Source organism: Bombus fervidus, chromosome 7 (assembly GCF_041682495.2).
Source record: "Bombus fervidus isolate BK054 chromosome 7, iyBomFerv1, whole genome shotgun sequence".
Taxonomy (NCBI): Eukaryota; Metazoa; Arthropoda; class Insecta; order Hymenoptera; family Apidae; genus Bombus; species Bombus fervidus.
The window spans coordinates 15,777,152-15,789,934 of NC_091523.1; positions in this window are offsets into that span (position 1 = coordinate 15,777,152).

Genomic DNA, 12,783 nt, shown 5'->3' on the forward strand with positions numbered 1-12,783 from the left:
CCAACCGATCTCGACGTTCTACAAGGAGACAAGAAACGACGAATTTGGTCGGTCGACTTCCTCGAAAATTCGTAACGTGGATTCGCGTTCAGTTTCAGATTCGTTTCAGTTCAGAATATTCGTTTACCTGGAAGCGATAATTGATAGTCGAGCAATTTTTAGCGTCGATTGGAAGCGAGGAAAATACGTTTGCCTCAGCCTAAGGATTCATCGCGCGAACGAAACATCCAAGTAATATTTTCCGTGTCATCGTTTCGTGATGTTTGAGTCGAACGGTGGGTAGCCTGTTTCGTAGCGCGATGGACGAGGAAACGAGATGATCCGAATGTATTCACGGAGTTTCGTTGCAGGTCGTTAGAAGCGATCGTGCATCTATATAGTCTTACCTATGCCGGCAATTTCCGAGCCCGTAGATTTTTCGATAATATGGTTACAAGAAATATAAGCGCCACCTTAATGACCCCGTTGGAAATTACGGGCGAATGTGTGGCGCGTCGCTTGTTAAATTAATGGTGCAATTTCACCATCGTGTTCCCTGACACGACGCGTGCTTGTCGCGGTGCGAAAACTATGGAAAATCGAAGGAAATGTTAGCAACTTGATGAGCGATCTTTTGTTATTTTAAATTGCACGCATTCGTTCGATTTCCATTGTTAATTAGGCGAATCGCCGTCTTCAAATATCTAATTCCGTAGATACGAGATACGAAATTTCATTAAAAGTATACGTAAATTACGCGAAACTCGTTGAAAATTAGCGCGGCGGCTACCTGTGCGATATTAATTTCCATTCAAAATTTAATTTCGTTGCATCCCGAGCTTAATTTTTGTATAAAAAAGAAGTATTCTGTTTTGCTGGTTTTGTACTTACGTAAAAATTAACCGCTCTCGTGCTATTTTTCTTCTTTCCCAGTGAATACGATAGTTTTACAAAGAAAAGAAAAAACTTACGGTGATCGCTATAATTTGTCGAATCGTTTTGCTCGACGCGTTGTTCCTTCGTCGCAGCTACGACTTCTACGGTTGCATCTACATAGATTTAAATTACTTCTCCTTTCGAAGTTATTTCGAGATGGAAGAGAAGAGGAAAACGATTTATTCGCGGCACATTTCGTTTCATTTACGTCGAACTTGGCGTCTATTTCGTTCCGCCAGCGAAAACTCGAGGCTGTACCACTCGCTAGACGCGTTGCGACAAAGTCGCGAGTGTAACCGCAATAAAAAATGTAAAACCAGGTTGCGGAGCGAGGCGCGTGTATCGACACGTAGAGGATCACTGGTTGGACAGGAATTTACATTCGTCGAGGAGGCGAGAAAGCGTGAATTCGATCGAGAAGGAGGCGAACGTTCGCGCCGATGTCGAAGCAAGGGGGAATTCCACTCTGGCTTTTCGACAAGAAAACTTGATCGACGTCAGGCAGCGGGACAATCTATCACCCGGCTAGTTCTGTTACTGGCTTCGACGTAAAATCAATGCCGATTCTCATTTCCATGTAAATTATCTCCGACATAGGTCGCTAGCTAGTCGAAAGCGGCAAAACCGACAGCCGCTGCGTGCGCTCGGCTCTCGCATGTATTTTTCCGCACCGCGGAAAAACTTTTGTTCCTTGTAATCAGATCGGCCATGTCAAAGCTTAACGAAAACGTAATTAAACTTTCCCGGATAAAAAAAAAGTTGCTCGGGCTGGGTCTCACTGTTTACCTTTCCTGGCCGATCTTCTGCTTTAACCACGCGAATCTTTTAATTGTCACGTCATCGGGACAAGATGCAACATAAAAACACTGTCGCTCGCTAACGGAGTTGAATCGGTAGTAGACGGCTGTCGATCAACGTGGAAGTATTTACGTTCTACGTTTAAGCATCAGATTATCCCAAGACCATTTTTCCGGAAATTTAATTATATGCATTATCTTAGTGCCTTTTATTTTCTTGCGACACATGTGCCCTTACGACGTGAACATAAAAAGAAAAATTAGGAATTAAACGAATAACGATCAATCAGATAAACTAATCAAAGTTACAATTAGATAGAAATCGAAGTGTTTTAAGACACGGTGTTAAAGGCGAAGATCGAAGTTGATTAAATTATCGAGGAAAGGATAGAAGAGTATAAGAATCTCAGGTTAAACAAGCATTATTTAATCGCTGCTGTAACTCTGATAGGTAAGCAGGGAAAAAAGTAAATACTATTCTTAATACTCCTTTTTTCTCTTCCCTTCGATCTCTTCGTTTTGCCGTGCTTTCGGTTCTACTTCCCTTTCCTTTTCTTTCTTTTACGCTTCCTTTCTTTCGCTTGTGTTTCTTCATTCCCTCTATCTCTCCTTTTTCTTCTCTTCTCCTCCATCTTTTTCTTCTTTATCCTCTTGCCTTTATTCTCTCGCTTCTTCTCTTCCAATTCATCGATGCCGAATCAATATCGATACGTAATGCCGAAGCTACGCTGCTGTTTGCCGATAGTGTCGACACTTTTGCAAATAGCAAGTAGCGCGCGGCGAATTTGTCAGTGAACAGAGAACACTATTCGCTAGGGAAACGATACATGAAAGGCTCTATTCACAACGAGTGTATGTGTGTTTTACCCGCGAGTATTTGCGGCTCCGCGCATGAACAATTTGCGTATAGTCCAGGTCAGCGGGGACCTAACATTAGGCTATGGTTACAGCGGCTGCGTGTCCCGACAAATGAAACATTTGAAAACTCGATTTTGGTTATCGTGTACACGGGGCCAGCGAAGAATTCGCAGATCAGAATTCAGAATTGAATCGCCAGCGAATCACCGTTGCGTTCGGCTACAACTTTCCAATATAGTTACCATCGATTCAAAATTCTGTTACGTGTTCTAATCCAATTTTATAGGAGACTGACAGCAGTCGATAGCAAGGAAGTGACAATTTGATCGAAGCTCAGCGACTGAATTACTTTCTGATAAAAACGGCCGCTCGCGATCGGGCTTAAATTATATTTGAATTTGTAAAGTTCGTTCTAAGCGACATCGTTATCGCGACAAACGTACGATAATGTAAAGCAAGTTGAATTAAAAGAAGGGAATAACGAAACAGAAGCAGAATGCTAACGGACCGAGTATCGAGGTCGGATACAAGTATAGTTATTTTCCATGAAACTCGAAATACTGTTCTAATTATTACGATCATTCGTTGAATAACCATCGACAGAAATTTCAAATACTAATCGTCGATTCTCTTTTATCTTTTTTATGCGGTTGTTGAAACAGCCAGGAATGCGTACAAGTGGCAAAAGTGGAAATGCTTCCTTCGATGTTTGAATAATATTTGTATAATGTCTGCGATATAACACAGTTTCTACAAATATCTTAATACTTGTAAACGTGGTTGCATACGTATTTGATGCTCTATTTGCATCTGAACGTAACTTTGAAACTGCAGTAGAAAGTGGTATATTTTTCAGACAGACCGCGCGCCTATGTACCTTGCCTCTAAAAAATATCGCTTCTTTATTTTATTTTAATTGCTTTATTTTATCATCGCTTACTATTTTCACTGTAAATTATTTTCAAATTTTTAACGACAATATCGATCTTTCAAAGACCGCAATATGCGTAAGCACAACGAACTTACGTCTTCTATGGAGCAGCCGGAACAGGAAAGCTGTTCGAAGACGAATAGTTTTCGTCGGTGTAAATGGGAACTATCAGGCAGGATATCTACAAGGAAACGAGACTGGCAATAAATTCGGTTTCTAACAAATAAGATGCGTTTCTGGACGATCGCTCGTTATTATCACGCGAATAGTTGGTCGCGTCGCTTCGATTCCGTGCCCGGCGAACGCTATTTGTCTTTGTCAGATTGGAAACCGCGTTGGCCGGTTTTTATTTCGCCGTCCTGGTTTAGAATGGATCCACGCTATTTTCGTATAAACAGGCTTGCGAAGTTTCAGGCTTGTCGCAATCGCGTCTGTTTCGACGCAACGTTCCAAGTTAGCTATGAGATCTGACATAAAATCAAATATTTTCACAAGAAACGTTTCCCTACCTTGCATTGTCTGTGTTCTATCCCTTTACGAATAGAAAGCAGAAGCGTTTCATATATTCGTAGGTATACAGTCAATATTGAAACGGACCAAGGTTTCCTATTGTAAACCGTGTTGGATAATGTTGGACGTCATATTTTCTTCCCTCTAACATCCTCGTTACTAAATGGAGATGAAAATTGCGGATTAAAGGGTACACCATCCTGATGTCTAAAACGATCGAACGTTTAATTTTTTCAAGATTCTAATCGTACGCAACGGTTTATCAAAATTCAAACTCTTAACGAAGTTACAGGGACGAATACGGGAGAGATTTATCACAGTCTTAATCCTTGGGGGCTATCACGGGCGGAATTTCATCTCGTGCGAATTTTGTTTGAACATTATCGTGCTGTAATAATACCACCGGGATATTATTGCTTCTAACTACTGCAAGCAATTTTTCTATTCTTCGTCCATCGTCGAGAAACAAAATTCCGCTTGTTCAACTTTATTAATTTTTTAATTTCGAAGAGGTGCGCTGCGGCCAACTTTCGCCCGGGTAAATCTCCTCTTGCGTTCCTCCCGAAACTATATTTTCCGACCTCGTTGCCGTGAAATTTTCGATCCTCGACCGACCATCGCTTTGGCAAACAAACAGAATACGTAACGTTTGGAGAAGATGATTTAACATAAAATTGAAAGGAAAAATCCTGCGTATTCGTGAAAGTTCCTTCATATTCATCTTCATCATATTCTGAGATATCTTTTAACATTGAAAAAAATGCAGTTGGCTCGAAAATGACCGGAAGAATACAGCGGGGTTAAAGAAGAAACGAAACGTACAGACGAAATCGGCCGTGAAAGATTGTTTTAATGGAATTCGAGTGGCCGAGAGTGGCAGCTGTCGTCGTAGCTGTCGCTCTTAATTGCGAAAATATAGATTCTCGAGATGTCGCGGGTTATTGGCGATGCGCGAGAGACCAGAACAAATACTGATATATGATGGCACCCTTCTACTTTCAATTTGTCCTGCACGAAATGCCGTCATTTATCTTTATTTCCTTTTAGCTAAGCCTCCAACTTAGCGTTATCGGCCACGGCACGCAAGCACAGTTTCCTCAGCAAGCCACGCTCGCAACGCGCGGATTCAGTTTCAACGATCCGTCGCTGCCGTATCACGAGCAGATTAAAAAAGAACATATTCTACGGAGTTAATGAAAATCCCGAAGATTAATATAGCGCCGATCCCATTGAGTTATGGCGCTTTAAATCTCCTCTATCTCCGCGCTTCTTTTATTCCTTTTCATTTCTTTATCGTTTCGTATCTCTATGACTTTCGCCTTGACACGCTTCAACCTTCTCACAGTGTAATAAAACAACGAAGAATTCGTAATGAGAAAACGACTACATCTTTATCGTTAAGATCTTTTGCAGTTATCGCACAGATACGAACGATACGAATCTTTGAACTTTTATAACAAATAAATACTGATAATTCTAATTAATCTCGCGAGCAGTAAATATCAATTCCTTTCGATCGCGGAAATCTTTTTGTCACTGATTTGCGTACTTGTTTGGTATTTTAATATTATTTCTTACACCTGGACAAGACAGTTTATGCGCTGTGATACGTACGTAGCCAGGGAGATCGTTTGGCTGAAAATACGACGAAAATCAAGAACAACTAAATCGCGTTGGCGGTTTCATTTTCGAGAAACTAAAGTTTGAAAATTTGTCAACTATACGTAATACCAATTTGACTAATTTCCTACTAGACAGGAATAGATGGGCGACAGAGAATTGTTGTACTACGTGCGGAGGTAAGTTGAAAACGTCGAATAAATCTTTTTCTTTTAGAGCCTTGTTTAAAAGAGAATAAAGTCTGGGCCTGTTTAGTCAGGAATTAGTCAAGTTGGTGGATACCGCGGAAATTTTCAAATTTATTTCTCCTCGAGCTTTTTTTCAGCCTAAATTTATCCGAAATTCGCTGGAATTTCTTTACGTCGTGGAAGGGTTGACCGAGTAAATTCGACATATTTTCGGTGAATCTCTTCGCCTCGTGTCATCGGTAATGATTTCTTGCTCTCTTTTCTTTTCGTGAAAAAGCCACGGTTCCGTTATATCCTCTCGTGGTAACGACCAATTAAAAGGATTTTAAGGCTACCTTTCCGCAATCGCTTTATTATCCCGCGTCTGTGAAACGGATATACCGCTCCATGGCGACGACGTAAAAGGGTCGAATTGCAGCATTATTCGCGGTTATTTTACGTGTTTTATAGATCGTGCAAAAAGCTCTGGCTGCCGTTCGCCAAGGTTTATCGACCGTTTAATTTCGCGTATTGACAGTTGCTTTCGGATTCATTGAGAATTATGAGCGGCCGTTTAAAGTCGAGCCGAGGCTCGATTCAGCGAATGCAACGTCTCCCTTAACTGGTTTCTCCTATTTTTTCCCTTTCGAGCTGCTTTCGTGGCTAAAGCACGGTTTAGACGCTGTCTCGGCAATACCAACCGAAATCGGTATCTAAAAAGAAGTCGAGGCAACCGAGATAATGAATAATAATTTAATATACGTTGCTCGAGATCTCGGCGAGTTCGATCAACGCGTTTCGTCTTTCAAGTGGCAATCGCTCGGGAGATTCTAACGTTTAAATAGAACATACTTGCGCATTCGATTCGTCTTCTCGTTCGTTTTTTTTTTCTTCTAAATGTTTTTCGTTCGAGCGCTCTGCCGATGAAATTTTCTTTCTTTTCTTTCGTAATTTTTTTTTTTTTTTTTTATTAAATTTGCACGTAACTTTTTCGACATAACTTTTTCACCGTCAATTTCTGCTTCGATTTCCTCTCGGTTCGGTACGCGTTAATGACCAGGCGAAACGCCTGACGATCTATGTATTTGGCGGTCGTGCTCGACCGAACATTACGGCGAATTAATCGAAATTCTACATGCACCGCGGTTACTTCGATTTTGTGGCTTGCATCGCGAAATATTAAACACGTACGTTGTTAACGTTTATATTAAACAGCAGTTTCGGCAAACGTCGTTACCTATTTGCCAGTCAGAACTAGTTTGCAGCTTGTAATACGAATTTTGTGGCCGATACCGTGGTAATTGTTTGTCAGCGGATCGAGCCTGTCAACGATCGCGTTTCATCCCTCAACAGCCTGCCTCCGGTTTCGTTAAACGCGGTGAACGAACACGAGGTTTATTAGGTGAAATCATCGGATCGTGCGGAAATCGAAGCCGGCACACCGTAAAATTAGATTCCTTGGCTGGTTGTTTGTCGCCCTGTCTCCATGCTGCTCCATCCCTTTCCAGTGAAAACCGAAAGTTTCGGGCTTCCTGTACGTAAAACTGACGCGAAAGTTATTCGCCAAGGAACGAACATCGTTCGCCGCGTTTTTCCTTCCTCGAGAATCGCTGCTGCTCTTGTTGCAGCTATGATAAATTAATGATTTCAACGTGAAATGGCGCCTCGTCGATCTTCGGTGAACGGCCTTCTGCCTAATTTCGTTCGTTGCATACGAGCAATCACGGTTCACGGCGCGACGATTGCGGTGAAAGGTTCGATTTCTCCGACGTTGGTTGCGCGGGTCACCGGATTGCGATCTGAAACAGGCATCGATTTCACTGAAACAACGCTAATTACGCGATAGCCACTGCGGACGTCCATTTAATTAAAACATATCTGTAAAACGTATCCCGTGAAACGAAATATCTTGGCTGGAGCCGGGAAACCCGACGAGGCGGAATAAACAACGTATGTAATTAGATTCGTTTCTCGTTATCGTGAATTCTTCCGTGAGAATTTCTAATAATTTGAAAACCGTCTGTACTTTACTTGTGCCGTCACTCTTTAGGTAGGTACTCTTTATTGCGACCAAGGTAGGGTCACGCGAACGCTTTTGCCTTTGTGGGATCGTTCGGTGTTATAATTTCTTCCAGCGTTCCTGTTCCTAGAGAGAAAAAGAGAGAGAAAGAGAGAGGAGAGAAATACGGTTCGAATAATAATTTCTTCCAGCGCTCCTGTCCCTAGAGAAAAAGATAGATAGATAGATAGAGAGAGATGGTTCGAATAAATAAAAAGTGAAAAAAAAAAGGTACACCCTTTGAGTAATTTATACCCGTTCGCTTGTTGCTTTCAAGCCAATTGTCTTCCGCGTACAGGAATTGTCTTCGCGTCGGTGTATCGTATCCGCGATATTCGTTGAAGCCTCTCAAAACCTTGTTTCTTTCGTTTGGTTGCACGCGTCTCGTGCGAAACACAGACGTTACACGCGATATCGTACCGTCGACGTGGACGATAAGTGCGGAAAGAATGGCAGAAATAAAATTAAGGATGAGAGCGGAGAACAGCGAGGAAGGAAGGAAGGAATGGAGAAAACGTCGGAAAGAAGTTACATTCGATAGACACGGTAACGTATATAAGGAGAAAATAGAAAAACAGGTTTTCTGATGGCAAAAGTTTCGCGTGACGTCGGAGTCATAAGTTGGCGAGGAAATGGGAATGGTATCAGGCAGGAAGAGAAGTGTTGAGAAACGAGGGAAAGCAAGGGAGGATCGTATAATCGCGTAGAAGAATATTAGGCGGATAATTTGCCAGATACTTGGCTGCCGGATACAGCTTGCAGACAACTACGTAGCAAAAAAGATATTATACTCAAAGCTTGTATATTATGCCGAGGTATAATACGAACGAGCAACTTCTTAGCAGAGAGTTTATACGTAGTATAAATTTTTTACCGAAATGTCTAAAATTTCGATGCGGCAAAGAAGTTTATCCGCTGCGAGAAACTATGTATTTTGCCGTACGTGGAGTTAAGATTTCTCTCGATTAAAGTTCTCGCGAAGTAACGATGGAAAGCAATCTTTACTATCTTCTTTTGGAATCGACAAACGTCTGTTTATTTGAAACCTTGTCAACGATACGTTAACGTTAAATATATTTTTCGCGCAGGTGTTAATTGATTTTACATATTACCGTTAAGATAAACCGTGATAACCGGTTTTATTTTTCTTTATCAATTTGGAAAAATCTTCTCCATCTTATCCGAAGCTTGACGACCGAGGCAGCTGCTAATAGCGAACTTTTTAAATTAAAATTGACATATGCTAATTTCTTGTTGCATATTAACTTTAAAAACTAGATTTTATCGCGTCGTGATATTCCAGGGCAGCTTTAATAAAGGATAAAATCGCGATGGATCTTCTCATTTGTAATTTTTTAACTAAATTACTCTCTGCCAGAAACAAGCAAGTGTCTACATATTTTTTAATTTTTCAGCCGTAGCACGAGTAATAGATAGGAACTGGTGAGTCTCGTTTTACACATTTTTAAATTTTACGAGATCGTTTGATAATGATTTATCTTGTTTTATCAAATATTCTATTATATCTTTAATTTTAATTCGCTCTTCGATAATAGTCGTCAATTGATCGGACTCGTAACAAACGAAGGCTAATCGTCGCATCGATTCACGCAGCCAGCGATTTTGCGAAAATATTCCGCTATCGCACGCTCCGAAAATCATCGAGAACGAGCTCCTCGTCATTTTTCGTCGCGTCCCGATTACAGAATTATCGATTTTCCACAAGCGTTCCTCGTCGACTTGGACGACCCGCGATTAATCGAATCCTCGATATTTTATATTAAACAGATGAGAAAGCATAAAAGTCATCAGTTGGTTGTTCTACGGTTTTATCGAACGTAGCCCGAGGCCGCTAGTAACGATACCTGGCAACCGATTACACGGATATTGATTACGTTACTACTTGAGCTCGACTTATGTCGAATGTTGGCGGAATCGAGAATATTTGGAAGGACGTTAACTCTTTAACGATCGTTCTGATTTTTTCACGCCGAGAAACGATCGCAATTTCGTAACGCGTTTCAACGAAGTGCGTGGAGAACGATAGCCTCTTCCTCTAATTTCCCATCAACTTTCATTCTACCAATTGCTTCTCTCGATCTTAACAGTTCTGAGTATGCAAACACATTCGCGAAATTGCGTCACGGTACCCGATACGGTCGAAGAAGCACGGTACTTGGTCGACGCGATGTTCAAGTTTCCGCGAGCATCGATCGACCTGTTGTGTTAATCAAGCAAATGATCCGAGAGAAATGACCAAGTTTTTTCTCGAGAAGCGATTTCTTTATCGTAAAAAGGGCGATGTTTCTTCTTTTTTTTTTTTTTTACGAGGATAATTCGTACTACTTTGAATAAAGCATAGACGTTCGTAGCATTTCTATAAGATAGCGACACTTTCAACGATACACCGTTATCGCGAACAAGGGTTGTGCAACGTCGAATCGTATGACTTTTGGTAAATTCGCGGAGCTTTGTAGATATAAAAGTAGAACAACTTGCTACGATGCTAGTGTTTTGCTTGAGACTTTCATTACAAAATTTCATTCTTTTTTCTATTCAGGAATTTCTTATCAGAAGCGTCTTTAGTTTCGCTATCAATCTTTATTCGGGCGAAACAGTTATTAAAATTAACGAGTAAATTACACCGGAAGACTACCATTGCGAACTATATCCTTTCTTTAAACTCGGATATGCGACACTTATGAATATATTAGATTGTCCGAAAAGTTTCTTTCGCTTCATAAGGTGATAACAGAGGAACAATAATTTCCCTTTTATATTATTTTATCGAATTAAGTATAATCCATTTCGTTCCATTTCTGTTATTATGTTCGTGCATAATTCAATAAACTAATGTAAAACAAAAAACATTGTGCGTCTACTGTTTCCTTATAAAACGAAAGAAACTTTTCGGACAACCTAATATCTAGCGCAGATCAGAATGCAGCAATCGCGTTAGCTGTATTATTGAAATAATCGATGAAGCGTAATTTATGCGCCAGAAGTGTTCATTGGTTGTACGATGTGTATCGTTTAACACGATTACTGTACATATATATGTCGGAGATGAAAGGACATCGGGGCCTTTCTTTTGGAATGTTTGGGAAGGTCTCCAGTCCAGACTTTTTGTTATAGCTGTATTTAAATAATAAAACTGAGAATTATGTTTGCCCGAGATTTAGGACAGTGGGCTTGGGCTCGAAGTGACGTAACCGGTCGCTGGACGTAGCCAGGGTCACGGGATGGACGATTTTACCTAACAGAGGTACGGAGTAATTAAATAGCTCTCCTTAAAAGACAAAGATCGACCCGAGGGGTACAGAGAGATACGGAGAGGAGTATATAAGGGCAGTTCCACTTGGACCGAGGGTCAGTCCGACTAGTACAGTGAACAAGTACGTTGAGTGACACCAGAATCCTGTATCAGGTCGCATTCGTCATCCCGTTGACCGTGGATTCGTTATGGAACCTAACTTCATTGTTATCGACATCACGATTATCCAATCGCCGTTATTAATTGTTAAACTCTGTACGAATTACATTTGCATCGATAAATATCATCTATAGTACATGTTGAAGTTATTAGATGTACGTGAATACAAAGGAAGGCGTGGATAAATTGTAAGGTAGAAAATATATATTTTATAATACTGAAGCGTAAATACAAAGTTGGGAACGCGCGCTAGCAGCGTTACCCTATGACTGAAAACCCTGAAGCCAACGTCGCCCATCTACTGTTTATGGTTTGCCTTGGACGCGGTCTCTTGTCGATCGTACGCTGTCGATGGCTTCGGTGTTTGAGAAAAGTAAACACCAGACGTAGAGCTTTCTTAGAAGCGATGACAACTTCAACAGTACACAACAACGATGGCCAATTCACGCGAATATTCGTTAGCTACCCCTAACTCCAACGATAACCCGACATATATATGTCGTGATGTCCTTGGAAAACGGGGCGTGTAATGAATCTTGTTGGAAGTTGTCCATAGTTGTCATATACTAGATGAATTTTATTTATGGGAATGTATTACAAACGTTAACAAATGATGTCGATGATTAAGTGATCGTGATATCCATGACGATGAATTTAGGTTCGATAACGAATACACGGTCAACGGGATGACAAGCGTTCTCTGTAATAGTCGAACTTATCGAATTGAATCTCAGTCCAAGTGGAACTGCCCTTATATACTCCTCTCCGTATTCCTCGGGTCAATCCCTGTTTTTAAGGAGAGTTATTTAATTATTTTATACCTCTGTTAGGTACACGTCCTTCCCGTGACCGTGGCTACCACTTCGAGCCCAAGCCCACTGTCACAAATCTCGGATAATCATAATTGACTTGACTCATAAACAGCTATTTCTCAGTTTTATTGTTTAAATACGACTATAATAAAAAGTCTGGGCCAAAGGTATCGGGGACTTTGCCAAACATTCCGAAAGAAAGGCTCCGGTGTCCTTTCATCTCATCACAAAAAAGAAAAAAAATAAATAATACGTGCAGCAACATTTAGAATAATTCCTTAACGACGATAGAACGGATATTTGCTCTAAACAAAAATCGTTCTTCTCTGCAATTTTTTCATTCGTCGAATAAGTTACAGGAGTCAGTCAGCAAAAACGTCAGTCTTCAATCATTCGATCGGTGGCGACTGGAAGGACGACGAAGGCGAGCGATCGGTTGGTTGCCTAGACTGGAAACGGCTACTTCGACGGCTATACATAATGCAGGAAGGAAGTTTGAAAATTTACGGGAGTCAGCGTGTCGTCCGTCATCGGGGGTGAGGTCTCGTAAAGCCAGCCTTTCCACGGGACCCGTGGATTGACCTGGAATAGCCGTAGGTCTGAACAATGATCGTAGGTGGCCGCAGGATCTCGTTGATCTCCAAGGACCAGCCTTTACAGCGGGACGGGGGAGAGATGGGG